The following is a 23,005-nucleotide window of genomic DNA, read 5'->3' as shown; positions in this document are numbered from 1 at the left end:
TTTTCTTGGAAGCCAAGCTTTTTCTTAGAGACTGAAAATCGTGCATCGAAATCCGTGTCCACAAGAAAGAAAAAATAATATTTTTTTAAAAAATAATTTATTTTATCAGCCACGAACATGCGCGAACTTATCTCACTCTATTCTTGGCTTGTGATTTTGGCCTTGAGAGCCTATATAAAGACCTCCCTCCTTCATTTTGAATACAAATAGATACACTCTCAGAGGCGGAAGCTCTCTTGTCTTGACGTCATAATTACCTATCTATTATACGAAGTGGTGCAAGCTCTTCATCACCATCTCCATAATCTCTTCTCTCTTGAGAAGAAGAAGAAGAAGAAGAAGAAGAAGAAGAAGAAGAAGAAGAAGAAGAAGGATACTCTCTCTACTTGCTTTTATCTTCTCTCTCGTTTCACGGTGTACGCGCTCTCCGAAAGCTTTTGTGATGGATACCTCTACGTAGCTCTCATCACCACTCTCTTGCGGCAAAGCAAAAAGCCTTTTGACAGCCCCTCATTGATTCTAAAGCACGGTGACAAACTCTAAACTCCATAGTCATCATCTCTCTCTCTATCTCGTTTTGCCGCAAGAGAGCGGTGATGAGAGCTACGTAGAGGTATCTCTGTCTATCATCTTTTTGATTTGTCGCTCTCTTGCGGCAAAGCAAGAAGCATTTTGACATCCCTTAATCGATTCTAAAGCACGGTGAGAAACTCTAAACTCCATAGTCATCATCTCTCTCTTTATCTCGTTTTTCTGCGTAGTCACCCTCTCGGTGATTGTTTTTCGCATACGAGTACATGTATAGATTAATTGAGTACATACAAAGTTGCCTCATGATTATTTCATCATGTTTAACACATTGATTTATGCACATGATGCGTTTATGATCACGAATGTGCATAAAAAGCGCTTTTTGTTTTACGTCATAGAGGCAGTAGGAACATGGTTTTGGTCCTAAATCACAAACCGTTATGAATCAGCCCAAACTCTTTATACAAGAGATAAAACACTTCATTTACAACATTTTATTTCTTTGGTGTCATGTGAAAAACATGCACGAGCTAAGAGATATGGTCAAAAAACAGTTTGCTTCTCACTAAACCAAATATCTTTGACTCCAGGCTCCTTTGAGAACCACTATATAGATTGACCGGATGGGAAAACCCACTTAACCAATTGAAAATCTTGATGAAACTTGATGATAAATGAATTTAGGTCTCCGTTATCACTTCGGAAATGCGACAGTCTATTATCGTTTTTACCTACATGCGTAGGAGTGCCATCAAGGGGGGATACCATATGACGTCGTGAGTTAACCGAGCCATCTTGATATGTTTTATGGTTTGTTTTGGTGAGTTGATTTCAATTATTAGATGGCCATAAAATTATGTGGGAGTATATGGTTAGACATCCCGAACCGCATAGGAAGATATGAATAAAGTGGCTTTCTTTTGGGGTTATAGTTTGTTGTGTGAGTACCACATGGTCAAAGTGATGTGATGGACTGATAGGCTATATTATGGATCTGAACTTGATGCATTGGTTTGAGGTCAAATACTTTCATTTGCATGTTTTGCATACTTCCGAAAATGTCAAAAAATTGTTTTTTGCATATGTGTGAAGTTATGGTTTATGGTTGACCTAAAGGTCGGAGTTGTTTTGCATCATGTTTATGGTGTTGAAATGTTATCATATGACGTATGAGAACTCATGGGTTGATGTGGATGCCTCATATGCATGGTTATGACTACTTTCCACCTTTCTAAGTCAAAACTAGCTCTATGTGCTAGAGTGGTGAAGTACAGATGTGATGCATCAACTTTTCATGGTTGGATGTTGTCAAAATTGTATTTTTATATCATGATTAGTTTCTGGTCAAACTCTTTTTATGCATGAAAGAATCACTTCTTAAAGGTCACATGTGTGTAGACTCCGATTGATTGCAGGAGATGTGTCAAACTCCAAGTGTGGGAGTTGGTTCAGTGTGATTATGATTTATGGTCAAGGGCTGAGATTCCCTCATGGATTATGGTTGAAATTTTATGGTGAAAGCCGGTGTGGCTTATGGTCTTTTTTTTCTGGATTGGGTTATGCTGCTGAAATGCTGCCGAAATTTTTGCAGCCATGTTATGTTCTAAAGTGGTTATGCAGGATTGATCGTGCCTCACCCAAGTAGTGTGGAGTGCTCACCCATGTGATGTGATTGGATTATGGTTTATGGTTTTTTTTGGATTAAATCATGAAGTGATCAAGATGGTTTATGGTAGACGTGTAAGGGTAGAGACCCTGTACAGTCTAACTGTTTGGAAAAGGATCATTTGTGCAGCTGGGAAGTGCTATTGTGATTGGGCTCATGTGTTATGTTCCTCATAGCAGCGTCACTACAAGACTAGGATCACCTACATCACATAGCCTTAGACTAAAGGGTCGCGACCTGGGGCTTTGCTGGATCGGGGGTGTTGCCTAGGTCTTCTTCTTTTTTGTTAGGCTCATCTACATGGTTAGTGCGTCGGGGGTTGAATGACCTACACGGCTAACATGTCGGGAATTTTGCCTTGGATTTTCCTAAATACTTGGTGCTGGGCATCAAAGAGGCGTGGCGCCTAAACTGGTATGGTTGGTATTGATACCCTACCACCTGCTGGTATTTGGGATCCTTTCAGAGCTCGAGTTCATGGAGGGAGACGAAGCGGCCTCAGCCTATCTCTGGCTCAAGTAGGTTGGAGGTGTTCTGGATCGCTCCCGGCCTCCCTGATCTTTCATGTTCTATGCTCTACAAAATTTGCCCGATGCTGCTCACATGCATTGAAGTTTTTCACGAGCTAGAGCAAGCAGGAGCTTCGTGGATGTCCTTCCTTGAGGGGGCAATAAGGGTCTATGCTATGACCTAAGCAGCCAACCTTCCGAAGAAGTCCTCTTTAGCTTCTACTCCAGCTGCATGTTCTTGCCATCTCATAATATGTTGGCATTTGAGGAAGCCTTCTACACAACGTTTTTCACTTGGCGAACAAAGATTTTTGGGCCAGTGATCAACAACCTAACTTCTAGATTCGTAGGCTACTTAGCCATCGAGCTCAAGAACAGAGTTACTATACAATTTCTGCAGGTTCTAGACAAAGAAAGAAAGATTAGATATGAGAAGGCACTCCATGCACTTAAAGACCACCTCGCCAGCCGTCAGCCTGATGATTATTTCAGCCCATAAAGCTGTGTCAAGGGATGACACATGCGAGGAGTGGGAGAATGTTAGCAACAAGCTAACTTGGATACCATTTTTTGGAGCTCTCATTGTAAAACAACAAATATTTTTATGAATCGGGAATATTGTAACTCCTATTTTCCGGATAAAATTTGTAATCGATGAGCCGGGGCTACAATCTTCCAGATTGTATCAACCTATCTTTAGTTAGAGCTCCCAGATTATTAGTTTTGACCACCAAAACCTTGGCTAAGGTATAAAAGCCCATTTTTGTAAGTTATTATTAAGTTTTGGATAATGAAATACACAGTGTGACCTAAGGGCGCTCACTTCTCTCCTTCTCGCGCTTCCTACTCCCTCCCCGGTTGTCACATTGCAGTCATGTCTGTTATGTTGCAACCGCAGGTAAGAGCTCTATGCATTGATGTAAGCATTTCACAGTATTTCATAGCTTTTGGCGTCGCTGACCGGCGGCCTAATTTCATTATAAATAGGAATTTACACTTCAAAATCAAAAACTAAGTATAGGCAGGGTATGGGGGTATCATTGCTAAGCATTTAAATGCATTTTGGGTCGAAAAGGACTAGGTCAAAAATCCACTGATGTTAATAATCGTGACTTTTGCACTTGACCTAAAGTGGAAATTGAGACCATAAGCATGTGTGCTTAGGTCTTATAAACATGTCCTAGAAGTTTAATTACGTGTGGATGTCATTTGATGTTGTAATGGATGTGGTTTGTTTGCCGATGAGCGATTGGCTTTTGGTGATTTCAGTCACTTGAGTGTAGCTTGAGTTAGATGCAAGTTGTTTGTTGTTTTCCAAGAGATTGACAATCTCTTGTAGTCTCTACGCACTAGTCGAGTCAGCTTCGTCCCGTGGATTGACAATTTATTCGTGGTTCTTGCTACATCTACAATAAGATAGGAGTGAGGTTAGACACCCGTCCCACACCCATTGGCACCGGAGGAAGAGGTAGAGGATGTGGAGGTGTAGTTTGACCCAGAAGAAGAGCGGGTGGAGGTATTAAAGGAAACATTTGATGCGGGCTTAACTCTTGCTTCTCTTGCGAATGCAGCATTAGGATGCAAGCAAGAAAGCCCAAATAAGGAAGTGCCTTTGCCTCTGAATTGTGCTCCCAACTTTGCTATGGCGGGCGACACCCACTACATTCTGCTCACAGATATCATGCATGAGCTGAACATACGGGAGACTACTGCCTAGCTCCAATTGTGAATTTTTGTGAGGCAGACATGGGATTTGTTGATGATGATGGAATGGACCGACATATTCTTGGTGATACAGTTGTCCACGACTCAGAGTTCACTTCAGGGTGGCAACTGATCAAAGATATAGTCAATGAAGCGAAGGCCGGAGAGACCAATTTGCCAATAGATGAGCAGTTCCAATTGACAACAAAACAACTCGGCTTGGAAAACATGGGTAAGCAAAAAAATATACATTCATTAGGACATGCATGTATTTTGTGATAATCCAGGTCCAAATTAGTAAGAATCGTTTTAGCGGTTGGACGGGTAGGGGACATGTGATTACCTTCTAGCAAGATTTGCTTGTTGAGCAACCTATCATTACATGAACGAGTCAGCCCCTTGATCACATTATTGAACTGTAATTTTCACTTTATCATGCTTAGGATACAATATATTTACCTGAAAAGCTGAATGAGGCGTCAGACCACCCGTAGATAGACTGTAAATTAAGCATTGCCAACGCGATACGGAGAACTGAGATTTTTGCACCATTGTAAAGCGGCATGGGTGCAAGAGTTTGCATCATCTCACCCTCTTTATCGTTTCTATCATGCCGTCGATATGGATAGGATGGTTGAGGTTGGTCCGTAGTATTGCATTGAATGTTGTCGTCTTCTATGTTTTCAATGATGGGATCCATGTCAAAGAACGCGTTTAACATCTACTCTATCTCTACTTCTTGAAATGCCACATCAGATATTGGTTGGAGGACTCAGTCGTCGATGGCTGTTCGTTTGAAAATCATCTTTGCTGGGATGAAGTTGGAGCAATATCTACTTGAGGAGTTTGATTTATTATCTCTGGACCATGAGATCGATAACACAGGTCTTGTAGTTGCTCTATCGAAAAGAGACCGTGATTGCATATGTGCTGGTCACAAATTTTTTGTTTTTGAAAGATCTGATGCTTGTAATGCGCACAAGGACACGCCATCCTATCGTCCATACTTTATTTATCAATGATGCAACAAATAATTAAAACACTTTAGTTGTTATAACTACATACTACTAACTACATGACAATACATGACAAGCTCACATTCTCTAGCTAGGCCCGATCCCCGCACACCTCGGTCTAGAGGTGCACGGAGATTAGGACCACAGGGTAATAATCTTGTCTTTATTGATCAATGACTATATATTAAGGTTGTTGAATTATGTGTGCACTTTTGAAGTCCGCTTGCATTATTTTACTTTGTTTATCAATTTTTGTTTGCATTTTGAAGTACACAAGGAGCTTTTGAAGTCCAATTGCATTTTTTCAACTATTTATTGCTAGCTCTAACAACCTCACATTCTCTAGCCATGACCGATCCCCGCACACCTCGGTCTAGAGGTGCACGGAGATTAGGACCAAAGGGTCAATGACTATATATTAGTGTTTTTGAATTCTGTGTGCGCTTTTGAAGTCCAATTATGCTAGCGCTTTTCAAACCTATAACCCATAACCTAACCTAACCTAGCTTAACCTAGCCTAACCTAACCTAACCTATAACCAAATTAAAACTAACCTATAACCTCACCTATAACATAACCTAATCGAAGTCCGTTTGTGTTTTTTGAAGTACACAAGTCATTCTTGAAATCCGTTTGCATTTTTTCTACTTTTTGCCGCTAGCTCTAACCTAACTTATAATCTAACCTAATCTATGGGTGAAAGCATGTTAACGTGTCGTGCTTTTTGTGCTAGTTAACATATGCCAACAAGCACATATTATAAGCACATATGCTAGTTAACATATGCCAACAAGCACATATTATAGGCATAACACATGGATAAGACAGTCATGTTTTTTCAAGTGTGTGGGCCACCATCATGAACTATACAAAGTGTAATACTTGGACTTTGAAAAAATGAATCGTAATATTTTTAAAATCTCTAACAATTAAGCTCAATCGTTACGTTGAGGTAGTGGTGTAGTCATGAAGCATGGAGGGAAGCACAACATAGGGGCCATAGGTCAGAGAGAGGGAGGAAAGTGATTGCGAGATGCAAGCAGGTCTGCAGTCAGAGGCCAAGTGGAGGATAGCTCACTACTGGAGCCAACCACCTCCGACAGCAATCTTGACAGTACTCCACCGAGAAGGAAGTCGAGGGGCAAAGGTTTTGTTGCTTCTCCTCCGCCCTGCAAAAGATTGAATGCTTCTAATTTCCAAGGATCCCCAATGTCAAAGTACATGCATGTAAGGAAGGGGAAGCAGGACTCGGGTACTCTCTCTCTCTCTCTCTCTCTCTCTCTCTCTCTCTCTCTTTTCAATGAGGGGGCCACATTTGGAAGTTGTAAATCAAGAAAAGCATGACACATTTCTCCAGCATGCCCAGACTACTAATCTGTTAGTGAATCCTCTCACCCATGAGAAAATTGTGTTGGTAAGCATATGCTGCAATCAACAAAGAGGACTATGCATTCAGCTTATATGCTTGTTTTTGCAGTAGCCCCTAGCTGCAATTTAGTTGTGGATTCTCTCACACTGATCAGGTGCTTGTGCATTGCCTTAGGCATTCAAGGTGCATGCTTAGATGATTGCATCTAAGGAGAGCCCTAGCAATTGCATGTGTATAAATTACTTGACGGCCCTATTCTAGTGGGGTTTTGTAAGGTTTTAATCTTATAATCCTGTGTGATGTGCAAGCCGATGGAAAGCTCCCAAGCTGAACATCCCACTGCAGGAAAAGTTTTGTGTAAGATCAGAAGAGTTTAATGTTGTCCATGGCCTCTCCATGGACGGTGACGACCCCAGATTGGTGAAGTGGGAGCAGATTACAGATTTAGAGTGGTTCAGTGTATTTAGAGAGGCAAAGGATCGCAACAAATATCGCTTCAAATGTAGTAGCATTCGTGGCGACATGTATGACCAAGTACTTCAGCTGCACTACAGGGTGTACCAGAAGCCCCCCACCAACATGGAGATTAATTTGGCTTTTGCGAAGGGTTTTGTAAAACAATTTAGTCCAACGGCAATTGCAAGTGGCTCAATTATGCAGTTCAATTGGGCTGAGTTTGCTGTCTAGCATTTGCAGGACCTTCGAGAAAAAGGATACTACAATGCCCATGTTGAAAAAGGGAGGGTGCGTAATACCCACCCCTCAAGTCAAAAAACAGAGGAGGGCTCCACGGAAACAAAGGATGATCGTGATGGCCAAGTAGCTCCGAACGTTGTTTCTGCTGCCAGGGCAACACCCCTCTCTATTAACAGCTCTCACAAAGTGTTACCAGGCATGTCATATTTCAGGCTCTCTGATTTGCAGCACATCACGAGTGAAAATGACAATCTCAGAAATCGACTGCAAGATGCTAAACAGCAGCTTAAGAATGCGGGTCAGGAGCTTGAAGTTGCGAGGGTTCTGAAAGCAAGCCATGATATGCTCAGCCCTGTAGTACCTGCTATGAGACATAAGCTTCATGATGTTGAGAATGAATTGCGGTGTTTAGGCCTCAATGACAGTGTGGATGCAAGGAGAGAAATAGAGCTCAAGGTAAAGATCAAGACACTGAAGGAGACACTGGATGGTTTGGGGTTTCCTCACAGTGAGGACACCCCCACTGTTGTTGATATTGACATAACATGTGTTCATGTAAGTGCTGATGGTTTTGTGATTGAACCTTATGTTTTGAATATGTGCACAACTATCCTATGTACTTACCATGCCTCTGTTTTGATTGGTTTGTAGATTAATGTGGAGGTGCAAGAAGCGAAAGTGCACGCCTGCGATAGTCAAGTGCAGCTGCTCATGCATATAAGTAGGATGATACATGGCTCCTTCATTCCCACTACCCTATGCAAGATAGCTATGGACACTTTTACAGAGTGTATAGGAGGGGTACGCGATGGGACAACAAGCAACGTGTGTACTGGCTGTGGTCTGCCACTAGAAGTACACGAAATCAGTGCAATGGTAAAAATGCCATGTGAGCATACCTATCACCTAATCTGCTTTGTTGCTGCATGCTCCCTGGGGACCGAATGTAGAGCTTCCACCTGCCAGAGGATACCATCTGAATGGTGTGGCAAGGTCATAGGCAAGGACCTCCAATCACACTGAGTTCTGGTAAGATAATGTTAAGGAACAATTATATAGTCTTGATTCCTACACCAGCCCTCTGTATGCTAGTTAGCATAGAAGGTATGCTAGTTAGATTAGTGGGTATGGTGTCTAGCTAGCATATTGTGTATGGTAGTTGTCAAACCTAGTTATGCTAGTTAGCATAGAAGGTATGCTAGTTAGCATATAAGGTATGCTAGTTAGCTTAGTGGGTATGGTGTCTAGCATATTGTGTATGGTAGTTGTCAAACCTAGTTATGCTAGTAAGCATACTATGAGATATAGCTAGCATACACTGTCATGGTGGTAAGCATATTGTGTATGCTAGTTAGCACAGATAGTTATCCTAGCTAACATATTGTGTATACTAGTTGGAAATTTTTGTATGCTAGTTAGTATACTGTGTATGCTAATAAGCATACCTTCTATGTTACTTAACAAAATTTTCATGCTAACTAGCATAGAGAGTTTCCCAGTTAGACACAAAGTATCCTAATTAGCATACCCTGTATGTTAGCTAGCATTGTGAATACTATTTGGCATTTTTTGTATGCTAGTTAGCATATTGTGTATGCTAATAAGCATACCTTCTATGCTACTTAACAAACTATGCATGCTAACTAGCATAGAGAGTTTCCCAGTTAGACACAAAGTATGCTAATTAGCATACCCTGTGCGCTAACTAACATACAGGGTATGCAACAATATGCTAACTAACATACATGGTATGCTAATTATCATATATAATATGCTAATTAGCATGTAAAATATGCTAATTAGAATATTGTATGATGGCTAGCATGCAAGTATGCTAATTAGGAAAAAGGTATGCTAATCAGCATGCATAAGCATACCTTTTCTTATAGTTATCATACTTGCATGCTAGTCATCATACACAATGTTCTAATTAGCATAAAAAGTATGCTAATTAGCATACCTTGTTAGCTATTTAGCACACATGGCTAAACAAAATGTTCTAATTAGCATAAAAAGTATGCTAATTAGCATATTATATATGCTAATTAGCATACCTTGTTAGCCATGTGTGCTAACTAGCTAACAAGATATGCTAATTAGCATACCTCTTATGCTAATTAGAACATTTAGTATGATGGCTAGCATGCAAGGTATGATAATTAGCATACTCTGTATGCTAGCTAGCATTTGGTGCATGCTAACAAGCATTCAAAGTTTGGTTAGCATACCTTCTTTTCTAGCTAGCAAAATGTGTATGCTTGTTAGCATACCTTTATGCTAGTTAGCATACATTTTGAGCTAGCTAGCATAATTTGTATTATAGTTAGCATACCTCTTTGCTAGTTATCGTAATGTGTATTTTAGTTAGCATGCACAATATGCTAACCAACAAAAATGGTATGCTAATTAGCAGAGACGTTATGTTTATTAGCATAACTTATCCTCTAGTTAGCACACCATCTATGCTAGCATACATTGTATGCTAATTCGCATACCATTTATGCTAATTAACATAGCATGTATGCTAATTAGCACACCATCAATCATAAGCATACCATTAACATACACACAATTTTGCCTATTAACATTTTATATATGCTAATTAGCATACATTCTCTGCTAGTTAGCATACACACTATATTCACACTTCCTTGTTAGCATATTTTGTATGCTAGGTAGCATATTAATCATGGTGGTTAGCACACTTTGTATACTAGTTAGCATAGTTAGCATAGACAATATGAATGTCTATAGGATATAGATGTCTACGATACATGGAATGCTACTTGTCACATTATGCATACAAGCAATCATAATGGTATTGATGAAAATTAACGGGTGAATGGAATACACAGGTATCAATGACGCAGGATATGAACCTGACAAGACACCTGGCAATCAAAGGAAAGAAGAGAAGATCTGTAATGATGAATCTGATGAGCTGGATAGACAGCAAGAAAGGGCAGATGTAATGCCACAGCATGCGACAACGCACGAGGCTGTTGCAGATGGTAAAGAAGCAGATGATGATGATGAAGATTTTATCATGATTACTCATCCCAAACTTCTACAAATGATCAAACAAGCACCTTAGGAGTGTGCAGGAGGAAGGTAGGAGTGCTCAAGAGGAAGGTTTCCATACTGAGAGTGGGCTGACTGCGCAAGACGCCGGTGATGACAGCCCTCTACAGGGTTTTGCAAACAAAGTGAAATTAAAGAGAAAAGGTGGCTTGGAATAGATTTTGGAAGAACCTGGGGACGAGAAATGAGCTGCCCCTCCGAGCACCCTGGATGACATAAACGACCACAATAGAGGTGAAAAGAAAGCCATTCACTCATGTGCTTGCAAGAAATTATGCTGAATTTGTTCCCTATTGTGTCCAAGTTATGTAGTGTTAGCAAGCTCCACACCCTGTGGCATGTATCTCTCTAGATATTTGTAATGGAAAAAATCTTTTAATATTATTTTACTGTGCAATAGTTCAGTAGTTTTTGCTTGTCCTTTATGATGTCTTTATTCGATACCATTTCTGTGTCACAGGGCAAGAGAAATTGCAGTTAGTTGCCCTGCATAATTTGAATTATGCCATTGCATGCAAAACCATACGAAAGTGGCGAATTGCCAAGGCTAGATAGCTACAAAAAGAAAAAGTTGAGATTGAGAAGCGCCTGGCTAGCTATCTTAAATGCTTAACAAAAATAAATGAGTACTTCAGTTATGTTCATCCCTCGGGGGAAGTTATTTATGCTAAGTGGTATGCACTGCCAAACCCAATATGAGTGCCAAAGCCATTGCCAAACGAGGGGCGCGCTTTGGTTCTTGATTTAAATGGCCTGCTTGTTCAAGTTGTAGAGCCAATGCATAGTGACATTCCCCCTAAACATGCAGGGGAAATGATAAAGTACAATGTGCAAGATAGGAGGTTGGTGTCGCAAAGACAGCCACAAATTTTTGGATTGGTGCCTCCGTTTTTTCCATGTGTATATATGGAGCACCAGCATGGCACCTAAAGTGAATGCAACATTAGAAATAGTATTCAAAGAGTAGCGGGATAAGCTGAGAGGTGTTTTTACACAGAGTCATTGTACTGGCTAGCCTTGGCAAATATATAATAAGCCTGTATTCTTGAAGGATTTGAGATTGTTTTGGAAGAACTGCAACTTTGGGCCACAAAACAGTCTAATTTTTGACGATAATATGTACAAAGTGTGCCAGAACCCTGAAGGAAGTTGGCTTGTTACTCCTAAGATAGAGGACCAGACCAAAGAACAACGCAAACCTTCCTAATAGATACTTTGAGCAATTGGCTGTTCCTATGGCTACAATCAGAGGATCATGCAGCATATACAACTGAAAATGCGTTTGATATTGCCCCAGATTTTTTTTCACATCAAGTGATCACGAAGCTGGAATAAAAAATGCACCGGCATACAGTAGCCCAGCGTAATGAAGCCATGCATAGGAGACAAAGGGAGGCTGATGAAGAAGCTGAAAGACATAAGAGAGAGAGGCTACAGAGGGAAAAATTAGAGAAGTAGCAGCAAGAAGAAGAAGAAAGAGAGTTGCAAGAACCAAAAGCTCAGCAAACAAAGAAGCAAACGGACACTGGGCAAAAGCGAGTGTACAAGCGCGCTAAACCAGGATCTTATCCAGAGTAGAGGCTCTCTGCAGTTTTGTAACATTATGAGGGAAATTTGTAAATTTCCTTTCCAATGTTTGTAACTATTTCGACTGTCACTTCATATAGTAATGATCAGATCTTGTACTATTCTTGTTTTGAAGACAATACTATGTGTACTATTGGTTTCTTGAAAACATTGAATTTGTATATATTCTCGTTGGAAATCAGCAAAGGTATGCTAATTAGCATAATGTTTATACTAATTAGCAGACTGTTTATGCTAACACATCCAAAATAGTATGCTAATTAGCATACTCAAAGTAGCTAATTAGTTAGAATACATTCTAATTAGCATACTGAGCATTTTTGTTTGTGCTAACTTCCACTCGCAGCATACCATAGTATGCTAATTAGCATACACAGTATATAGAAACTGCCATGTTTTCTCCTTGAAACCAACAATGGTAATCCAATCAACATACTATCTATGCCAACTGGCATAAACAATATGCTAATTAGCATGCTTGGTATGCTAATTAGCATTCCTCGAATTAGCATACTGTGGATTTTTGTTTTTGCTAACTTCCACTCACAGCATAGTATGCTAATTAGCATACACAGTATATAGAAATCTGCCATGGACCTTCTTGAAACCAGCATACAATATGCTAATTAGCATACATGAAATTCTTATTGGCATACACAATATACAGAGAGTTGTTATCTCTTCTCCTTGAAACCAGTGAACCTATGCTAATTAGCATACCCACAGAATGCGAATTCCACTCACAACATAGTATACTAATCAGCATACACAGTATACAGAAAGCTGCCATCTCTTCTCCTTGAAAACCAGCAAACTTATGCTAATTAGCATATTGTTTATGCTAACTAGCACATATAAGTTTATGCTAATTAGAATAAATAGTATGCTAATTAGCATTAGCATACACAGTATATAGGAAGCTGCCATCTTTTCTCCTTGAAAACCAGCAAAAGGTATGCTAATTAGAACATTTTGTATGCTAACTCGCATTAACAGTATGCTAATTAGCATACCATTTATGCTAATAAGCATACCCACAAAACACAATGAGACAGGTTGTACAAATGATCTCTCTTAAACTGAGACCCCCCCTCTGTGATAGACACCAAAGCCATGTATACACAAAGCACACAAGAGACACAAGATACCCAAGTTTTTTATAAAACTGCATTATATCCGAGCAAGAAGTATATTGAAGATATTGTGATTACAACTTAAAAGTTGAAGGGCATGCTATTATATATTGCTTCATAGATTTCTGGTTTGATTGTGTACACCTGCCGTCTCCTTGGGATGTGCTCCATGGGTATTTTGATACATCGTACCCCCGGGGGATTCACCATGGAAAACTTACCGCACCATGTAAGTGCAAGGGAGGGGTTTTTTTTTATAAAACTGCATTATATCCGAGCAAGAAGTATATTGAAGATGTTGTGATTACAACTTAAAAGCTGAAGGGCATGCTATTATAGATTGCTTCATAGCTTTCTGGTTTTTTTTAACAAGTAACATAAGCGTATAAGCTAGGGGCATGCCCCCAATAATTTATATCCCAAGCTCAAAAATAAGGGAAATGGGTATCATATTTATGGGGAAGGGGGGGGGGGGGAGGGGGAGACTGCCCCATGTTGATTACTTGTAACCATTGGTCATTGTGTGCACTAGAACTCGGATGAATTTTGGGGAAGGTACGTTGCCAATCACGCTTTGATTAGCTTTACTCATTTAGATCATGTGAGACCTAAATTCTATATGTAAGATAGGGGTATGAGAGTTTTCTTCATTGATTGTCGTATAAGCGTAGAAAGGGGGTCATATTCCCTGATATGAGTCGTAGATAGGGGTTTTATCAAAGTTGTCCGCTCGCAGGTGGCGTCCCGTTTTGTACATAGAGTGAATCCCTTGGGATCGTACCAAATTCCAAAGTACGTGGAAGATGGGCCGCTTGTGGTCTAGCTTGAAGGTGTATGCATCCAATTGCTCGTAATATAGACCTTGCACAACATATGAGCCTCTATCAATTGCATTGCCCCACTCATCGAGGTACCCCTTCTCTACCTTCTCCTTTGCTGCAACACACTTGACCAGGTAGAAATCCACATCCTCGACGTTGGTCGAAGCATCTGGATTTACAGCAAATGTGTTGCCAGCACATAGAGCGCTACTCAACACATCATGATGACCTTTGTATGTGAAGTCATCGTAGGCCGCTGCTTCATCTTCTGAATCTGACATAGCCTCATCAGGTAATGGCAGTAGATTATGATAATCCCAAGGCTGCACGTGAGCTTTATTGACGCAACGATTCCATATTCCGTGCATGCATGCATCACAGAAGCATGCCAAGGCTCTTGTTGCAAGGGCAGTTGGATCCCCAGGGTTGTGGCCACGAAAAGCATGCAGAGAGCGCGTTTTTGCCACAGTGGCACAATTCCACTTCACCTCCCTGTTTACTTCCCCCTCTTTAACCTCCCAGAACACACGGGCACATTCCCTTTCTTTTGAAGGATAGTGTGAAGGTGCTCCCTGCGACAAGTTGGCTTGGCAATAAGCAACCACATCAGTTGCACACCGCAAAATAGCTCCATTAGGTTTTAGTTGTTCATGGGTCAAGGTTCTTTTTACAACTGCTCATGCACCATCATGCTCTCCCTTGCCGTGTCCTGATCCAAATAAGAACCAGCTCATCCCCATCTCTCTGAGTCCACCATATCTTGAAACAAAGTAAAAAGTCCTGGCTCTTTTGAACTGTGAGGCCGCACCATCAAACCACACCCAATGTTGCTTAGGAGTGACACCCTCTTGTTGTAACTAGTCACGGTGTAGCATGAAGCAGTGTTGCACGAACAACATGTCATGCACCTTGTCATCTGATATGAAGAAGTGGATGGTTTTGACTACCTCCCCTACCCTGCGGTAGTATGTTATGTGTACAAAAATGGTTACTTGACTAGAGTGCCAATGCATTGACTAAATCTCATTTTGTTCCTTGAAGGCATAACTCTCTGCAAAATCAACAATTGACACGACGACATCGTTCGGAAACCGAAGAAGGCAATCCTTGAATTGTTGTCCTTGCCATCGAGCCACATAGTTATGAGTGATAAAGAGCTCCAACTTGGTCTTCAAGAGTTGAAGAAACTCCCAGCACTGCATTTCTTTGTGCAAAAGATCTTTTCTTTTGTTACTATTTCCATACTTGTCTTGAGCTTGTATATATGCAAATACTTTCACATTAATACTATTACCTGGCTTTGTTGTCTCCAAGCAGCATAATTTTAACGTATTCACTCCACATGTCAAACACTCTCCCATCAGGCATTCCCTTCTATGGAAAACTGCATCTGTGGGCTTTGGACAGAGAACAGACTCCCACATATGTGTGACACCTTTGAAAGTGTGATGTGAAGCCCAGCAACCCTTGCTAATGTTCTCACCTAGGGCACAGATACTGCATATACAGTCACAACTTGCTCTATGCAACCCAAAAGCACGAGAGTGCATGTGGTTCAGTGTGTCCTTCAAAAAAGACATCTACACATGGTATTCATTAGGAAAATTTTGAACTCATTTTTGGGCCTTTTAAGAGTGCCACATCATCAAAGTTATACAAAAGAAAGCAACCCGATAGACCCCTCTAAATATTGCTTCGAACCCCATGATATGACCTATCATTGGAAAGTTCTTGAAAAATGGATTCTAAAGAGCCAAGGTCCGAAAAGTTTGGATGACTTCTATGAAAGTTATGCCATTTTTTTTCAATCAGCCAGGTTTTGTTACCGTTACGGTAATCTAAAATCACCTTTTTCTAGATCTACATGAAGGCAATGTCCGATACATGCATGCTATATATCAATAGATAGCATTTGAAGAGTAGATTCTAAATATCCAACCTCTGACAAGTTTGGATCTTATTTGAAAAAAATTTACCGATCCCCACTTTTTGAAAGCTATGCCACATCAACAATTCTTACAAGGCCCATTTTTTAGTCCAAACTTTTCCTAATGTGCAACAGCATGTGTATCTATCCTTCAGCCGCCTACAAAAGAATGGCTTCAACATCTTAAACATTCTCATGCCAATCTTGCAATCTAGATGTTTTTCCTTGAATCTACGAAAGAACTCAACCTGCAACATCCAAATGATGATCAGTATTCAGATTGCTAACTAGGACATCCAGCAATTTCATGAAAACAAATCATAGTGACAATCAACATACTAATGTGCATGCAACAACGTATGTTAACTAGCATAAAGAGTGTTAGCTAGCATATATCTTGTGTTTACAGGTAACTCTGTATGCTAGGTAGAGCACAAGGCATGCTAACTAGCACAGACCATATGCTAACTAGCATACTCATTAGGACACCCATCATGCTATTGAGCATAGTAGGTGTTAACTAGCAGAAATTATGTTAATTAGCATACATCTTGTGTTGACTAGCTAGCTCGGTATGCTAGGTAGAACACAAGGCATGCTAGCTAGAATACTCCATACGTTAACTAGCATACCCGGCCCAACTGCTAGTTCTAACTAGCATACTCCATATTCTAACTAGCATAATAGGTATGTTAACTAGCATACCAGGTATGTTAATTAGCATACATATTGTGTTAACCAACTAGCTCTGTATTCTATTTAGGACCCAAGGCATGCTAACTAGCAGAGTCCATATGCTAACTAGCACAGTCTATATGCTAACTAGCATACTCCATATGCTAGCTATCATACTCACTATGCTAACTAGTATACACATTAGGACACCCATCATGCTATTGAGCATACTAGGTGCTAACTAGCATAAATGATGTTAATTAGCATACATCTTGTGCTGACTACCTAACTTTATATGCTAGGTAGAACACAAGGCATGTTAACTAGCATACTCCTTATGCCAACCAGCATACTCCATATGCTTACTAGCATACCCAACCCAACTGTATGCTAGGTAGAACACAAGTGCTAGTTCTAACTAGCATACTCCATATTCTAACTAGCATACTAGGTATGTTAACTAGCATACCAGGTATTTTAATTACCATACATATTGTGTTAACCAACTAGTTATGTATGCTAGTTAGGACCCAAGGCATGCTCACTAGCAGAGTCCATATGCCAACTAACAGAGTCCATATGCTAACTAGCATAGTCTATATGCTAACTAGCATACTCCATATGCTAGCTATCATACTCACTATACTAACTAGTATACGCATTAGGACACCCATCATGCTATTGAGCATACTAGGTGCTAACTAGCATAAATGATGTTAATTAGCATACATCTTGTGCTGACTAGCTAACTTTATATGCTAGGTAGAACATAAGGCATGCTAACTAGCATACTCCTTATGCCAACCAGCTGTTGGACGGGAGCGACTCACACACCCATGAAGTGCATGCAAACACTACCTAGATCAACATAATGTCAATCGAGGACACAGATGACACGATAGGCACACGGAGGAAATCTCTTTAGCTTGTCAGGCTGAGACCATCCTACACATACAAAACTCTGGAAGGCCAACTAAACCACAATCAAGAACCTCACTGCTCTCAACTACACCACCTAGCCACATACACACATACGGAAGGTAACTCACCTACCTAATCATGCCAGATTCGTATGAAACTTAAGGAACACCATCCCCTCACTAGGATACACCTGTCCCTAAGTTTCTACACTCAAAACCCTTACTCTATACCCATCTGCGGAAAACGCGTAGGATGACAGAGCAGAATTTTGAAAGTGCCCGAAACTGAAATTTATGAGTACCTATGCGTAGCTTATGTCGCCACGATTCTATAGACTACTAGCACATAGAAAACAGACATCGTTTGATACACTTACGGCCACAAATAGCTCGTAGATGCGTCGGCGTGTGCGCTTCGTCTCGCATGGAATGCTTGGCGTTGTCGCGTAGCTCTCCTCGAGCCTACAGCAATGGTGCAGTCAGATCTCCAATGTGTTGAGCAAGCCGGGCGTAGCGAGAGGATGAAGCTCATGCTCTCTCTCTTTCTCTCTCACACACAGCAGACGGCAGCGCTAAAGTTTTGATTATGATTAAAAGTCCTTTTACAAAATGACCTAGATACCTTATATACTAAGGCTACCTTAGGTTTAACCGAAAATGGGGTTGAAAGGGTCAAATGTCTTTGTATTTACAATCTGGAAGTGCCATTGCACCCTGGCTTCTGAAACTAGAATAACTACTCATTACAAATGACGTTTATAGCCATAATCTGCAGCATTTCATAACTCGCAAAAGATAAGACTTTGGTACGAAACTTGAGTTATGTTGTGTTGTTGACCCAGCGGTCAACATTCCCCCCTTCCACGTTCATGTCGTCCCCGACATGACCTAATTTTCGATGGCGATGTGGTCTTTGCTGTCGTTTTGTTGTTGGAAATAAAGTATAGACTATAGTCTTTGCAATAGCTTGTCTTGTTCGTCCAATCCGTTGTACATAGTCTTCACATGAGTCAGGAAAATCATAATTGATGATGAACTTTATGTCTTTCACGTCCACGCTCCAAGCTGCAGCATCTATTTCTGTCATTATAGGTCTACTGCCATATCTAAATTCAAAAAGAACCCAATGTCGTTTAACTTGACTCTTATCATCATGGATAGAGAAAGCTCCATCCATCATTTGCTCCAGCAAATCTGTGAATTCGGAGTATTTGTGATTCTCAGAAACAACTTCTACAATCTGTAGAATTGAGTGATTGGCTTTCTGATCTTGTGAGCCAATGACAACTTTGTGAGGATTTGTAGAAATTGTATGGCTAAACCCTTAACTTCTTTAGGCCAAGTTGCACTCCAATGCAAAGTCTGTCTGTCAGGCCGAATCCAGGACTTAATTATTCTAATTTGAGGTTCAAAACCCTCCGGAGCATTCGATGCGCATTATCAAGGACAAGCTTTTGAGATCCTCTGATTACCCTTATGTCTGCTCTTCTTCATTGGGGACTTCTTTGTTCCTATGCAATCATGTTGTTAGTGTTGTCTGTAGCTTTGTCATTGTAGGCCATTCTTCGACTCGCCATTGAGGAGAAGTATGCTATGATCTGAAATTGGTGCTCCAATTCATTTGTCAATTGATTTGAGTAGCATTTTCTTATTGTTGATGTAGAAGGAATATGTACAAGAGGATGGTGATAGGTGTCTTCAGATTAGGGTCTAAAACCTGGATGACCAAAGGGAAAAAACCAAGTGGGAAAAAAATGCCTTTGGTATACGCTCTTATTGGAGTTGAGCAGTTGAACGTGAAGTACATGTTCATGAAATGTGAGTGCTTGGGTGAAACACGGAAAGAGTGCCTGATGCAAGTGCCAATTATGGGACACTCTATATGCATATGAGAAATTTGTCAACAAAAGCATGCAATGTGCAACATGCTAACACCTCACTCATTTTGTGGCTTAGCTACTCGACTCTTACTTGTATGACTTGTCGGTTGCATGTTGACACTGCTTTGTGACAAGTTCTTTGGCTATTGTAGTGGCTGCTGAGACATACTTCGTGAAGTTTCATCGTTTTCCTGTACCTTCTTCTCTTTGTAGTGCTCAGGCCTCTCGTCAGTCTTTTCTTCATGTGGATTATGAATTTTTATATTTTTTTCTTAATAATAAACAAAGAAACTCTTTTAAAAAACTTAACAAAAGAAAAATCATTCAAATAGAAATCTAAATGCTATGTACACTATACACATGTCCCTAGGGGCTCATATATGGATTTTGTCCCCATACTCCTCTGTAACACTACTATGAGGGCATATACTCTAAATTCCGTCAAAAAATTATCACAATAAAATGCAAAAATTCAATGCATCTCACAAAACATTGCCCCCTAATAGTCATAATGTTAGGTCCACATTCAGAATGCCTCCTCCCTTGCTATTTGGAGTCATCCTTTACGACAGGGTATTGCAAAGGGTATGTGTTGTGCCTGGGCAATTAAAAGTTGTGCCTATGCAGGCCTTGTAATGTAGCCCTATTATGCATACACAGTCAATGCATGGAAAAGATTTATGTTGTGCAAGATGTGGGTATAAGCAATTTGCTTATTGGCATTTGTTGGCAAGGCTTCCTATTCTAAGCAATGTAATGGTCTTTGAAGCTTCTGTATCGTTGCGTGATTGAAGCAACTTGCTCTCTTTTAACTGTACTGTAATCGTAGGAACAATTGTAAGAATTCAAACGGCGATGCACTCACAGCAGTTTTGTTGTTCTTCTTTGGGACCCATTTCTTTGCGATTATTGGCTGTTTTGTTGCTGGCTCTCGTTTGGGAACCCATACTTGCCCGTGCTTCGTTTGTGTTTGAAGAGACTTCTTTGGGATCCACCTTTTTGTTGTGTGAGTCGACAGTGGTCTTTGCTTCAGCCCTTGTACGCTTGGTTCGGGACGGGATTTAGGGTTTGAAAGTTGATACTGTGGTTGTTTTGGAATCCAAATGAATTCCTGACTTTTTTGTGCTTGAATCAACTTCTTTGGAGCCCAAACCTGAGTTGTGAAAGCTTGCGACTTTGTGATATTCTTACCCGTTCGTGCACGCTTTCCTTGTTTTTTTTTTGGTGTTGGATCTTGTGATTTGTCATTAGAGATCTTTGTCTTCTTGATCCATATCTGTTTTTGGTCGATTTGGCTTTTTGGTATCTAGATTTGTCGAGCTTTTTGGCTTTGACTTGTTGTCCTGCTCTTTTGACCTGTCATGGTTGTTGTTGAAGGGGTTGGTGATAGTGATGGCCTCAGGTGCTCTTGTCAATAGAATCAAGTATCTAGGATTCTTGTTCAACCAGCTCTTTCTCCACTTGGGGTGGACTTTATCTGCGCCTTCTGCTTGCATGTCTTTATATAGTTGCTCCTTAACCTGTAGCAGCTCTACACTTGATCAAGGGATATGGCAGTGATCGTTGATGCCATTGTGCATTGATTTGATTATGAAGAACTCTCAACTCCCAATCCATCGCTGCTCTCCATTGCTCATCCCTCTCCTGGGCAACCTTCTCGTTAAGTGCGCCTTCTTTAGCTTTTGACAGTTAGACCATTGGAACTTCATCGGCTTTTGTTAATGGTACCCGAAAGTCATCTTCTTTGTCTAGCCCTTTTGTCGGATGTGTTTCCATCTCAACAAAAGAGATTGAGGGAATATCAATGTGGGGTTGTTCTGATGTACTTGCTTCTTCTTGTGTCTCTTCCTGTCCATCTCGTAGTAGCTGATTAACTCTCTTGAGCTCTGTTATCTCCTTGAGCAGCACTTCTTCTCTTTGTACCCGCACTAATGCAAAGGTCTCTACGTTGTGATTGCTCTAGCTTTAGCTCTAGCTCGAGATCTTTATTCTTTTTCTCCAGTGCTTTATACACTTCATCTGTACCTTTGATCGAGGCAACTATGAGATTTTCTCTTATGTATTGCAAGAAGGTTGCCTGATCGTTGATTCTCTGCTCTGAATATTGCAATGAATCGTTTGCTACATCTAGCTACACTTGGATCTTTTGAACTGACAAAGTTGCAATTAAGAGTTTGTTGGTAACCTCTATCAGTTGTTCGTCTTTGGTTTTACAGGCATCTATTAACTTCATGAGAAGTTCACCTAGCTATTCCATTTTCTTTTGTTGCTTTTCTTTGGCTAGCTGGTGTTGTTCAGTTTCAGCTTTCAACTCTTGGATTTATGTCTACAAATCGGTGATGACATCCATCCTGTCCTCCAGTTCTCCTTGTTGGGAATCTATCACCATCTCCAACTCTCTAGCCTTAGCACTACGGCTAAGTGCTACTGATCACATTTTCTCTATCATCTCTTGCATCTGCAATGCATATTTGTTTACTTGGAGAATTACTTTATCATTTTTTTGACAGTCTTCAATTCTTGTGAGCTGCCTAGATGTTTTGACAGTCTCTGTATGTAGCTCCTTGGGTGGGAGTGTGGCAGTTACTGGTTGCAGTGGGGCTTCTACCTCTCTTTGTGGTTGTGTGGTTGCTTTGGTCGTTTCCTGCTAGGTGGTGGTAGACGGTGTGGCCTCTATTTCTTGTGCCTTTGATTGATCAAAACTTGTTGTTCCTTTGGTTCAGAACTTGCTGCTCTTTCTAGTTCTCGCTCTTTTGCTTGGCCTTACTCGAAAGTAGTTGCTGCCTATTGTTCATATGCTACTGCTTCTTGTGGTTCAGGCTCCTTTTCCTTGGTTTGCTCGTTCTCTGTGGGTCTATCTGTCATTGATGGTGGAGGGCTTGGCATGGGGTGGTCGTGTTGTTCCGTAGCAGGTGATGATGGTCTGGGAGACATCGCACTTTGTTCGTGCTGGGCCTCACTTTGTTGGGCTACTTCAGTTTGTCTCTGCTACTCTACCTCATCTTCCCTTGCTTTTCTTTCTGCTTCTTGAGCTTCTTTTTGCTTCAAGGCTTTTGCCTCCTGGTACTTGCATTCAAGAGAATTCTTGGGATCTTCTGGTTCTCTCCTGGCAGGATTCATGGTTGGGGGCCCTTTTTGTTAACCCTCACGGCTCACAGACACCCTATCACCTACGACGGACGTTGTATTATTTACTTGGTAGAGTCAGGTATCGGGCTTGTCGGTCCAATAGAAAAAGGGTAAGAGTGATCGCCGATGAAAGACGCACTCTAACTGGAACATTCAAGGGATTAGTTGGCTAAGCATGGGCGCCCAAGTGTGAATGGGGTGAGCTCATATAAAAGTCAACTAAACCTAAAATTCACTCATTCTCTCATTTGTGCAATTGAAGAGTGCTCTTGTTCCATCTCCATCTTCTTCTTCTTCATCTCCTTGTGTGTGTGTGTGTGTATGCGTGAGAGAGACATAGAGGGAGAGAGGGAGAGCGAGA

Source organism: Adiantum capillus-veneris, chromosome 23, assembly GCF_014529385.1.
Source record: "Adiantum capillus-veneris isolate H3 chromosome 23, ASM1452938v2, whole genome shotgun sequence".
In the NCBI taxonomy this organism is placed as follows: domain Eukaryota; kingdom Viridiplantae; phylum Streptophyta; class Polypodiopsida; order Polypodiales; family Pteridaceae; genus Adiantum; species Adiantum capillus-veneris.
Note: the sequence above shows the minus strand (reverse complement) of the source record.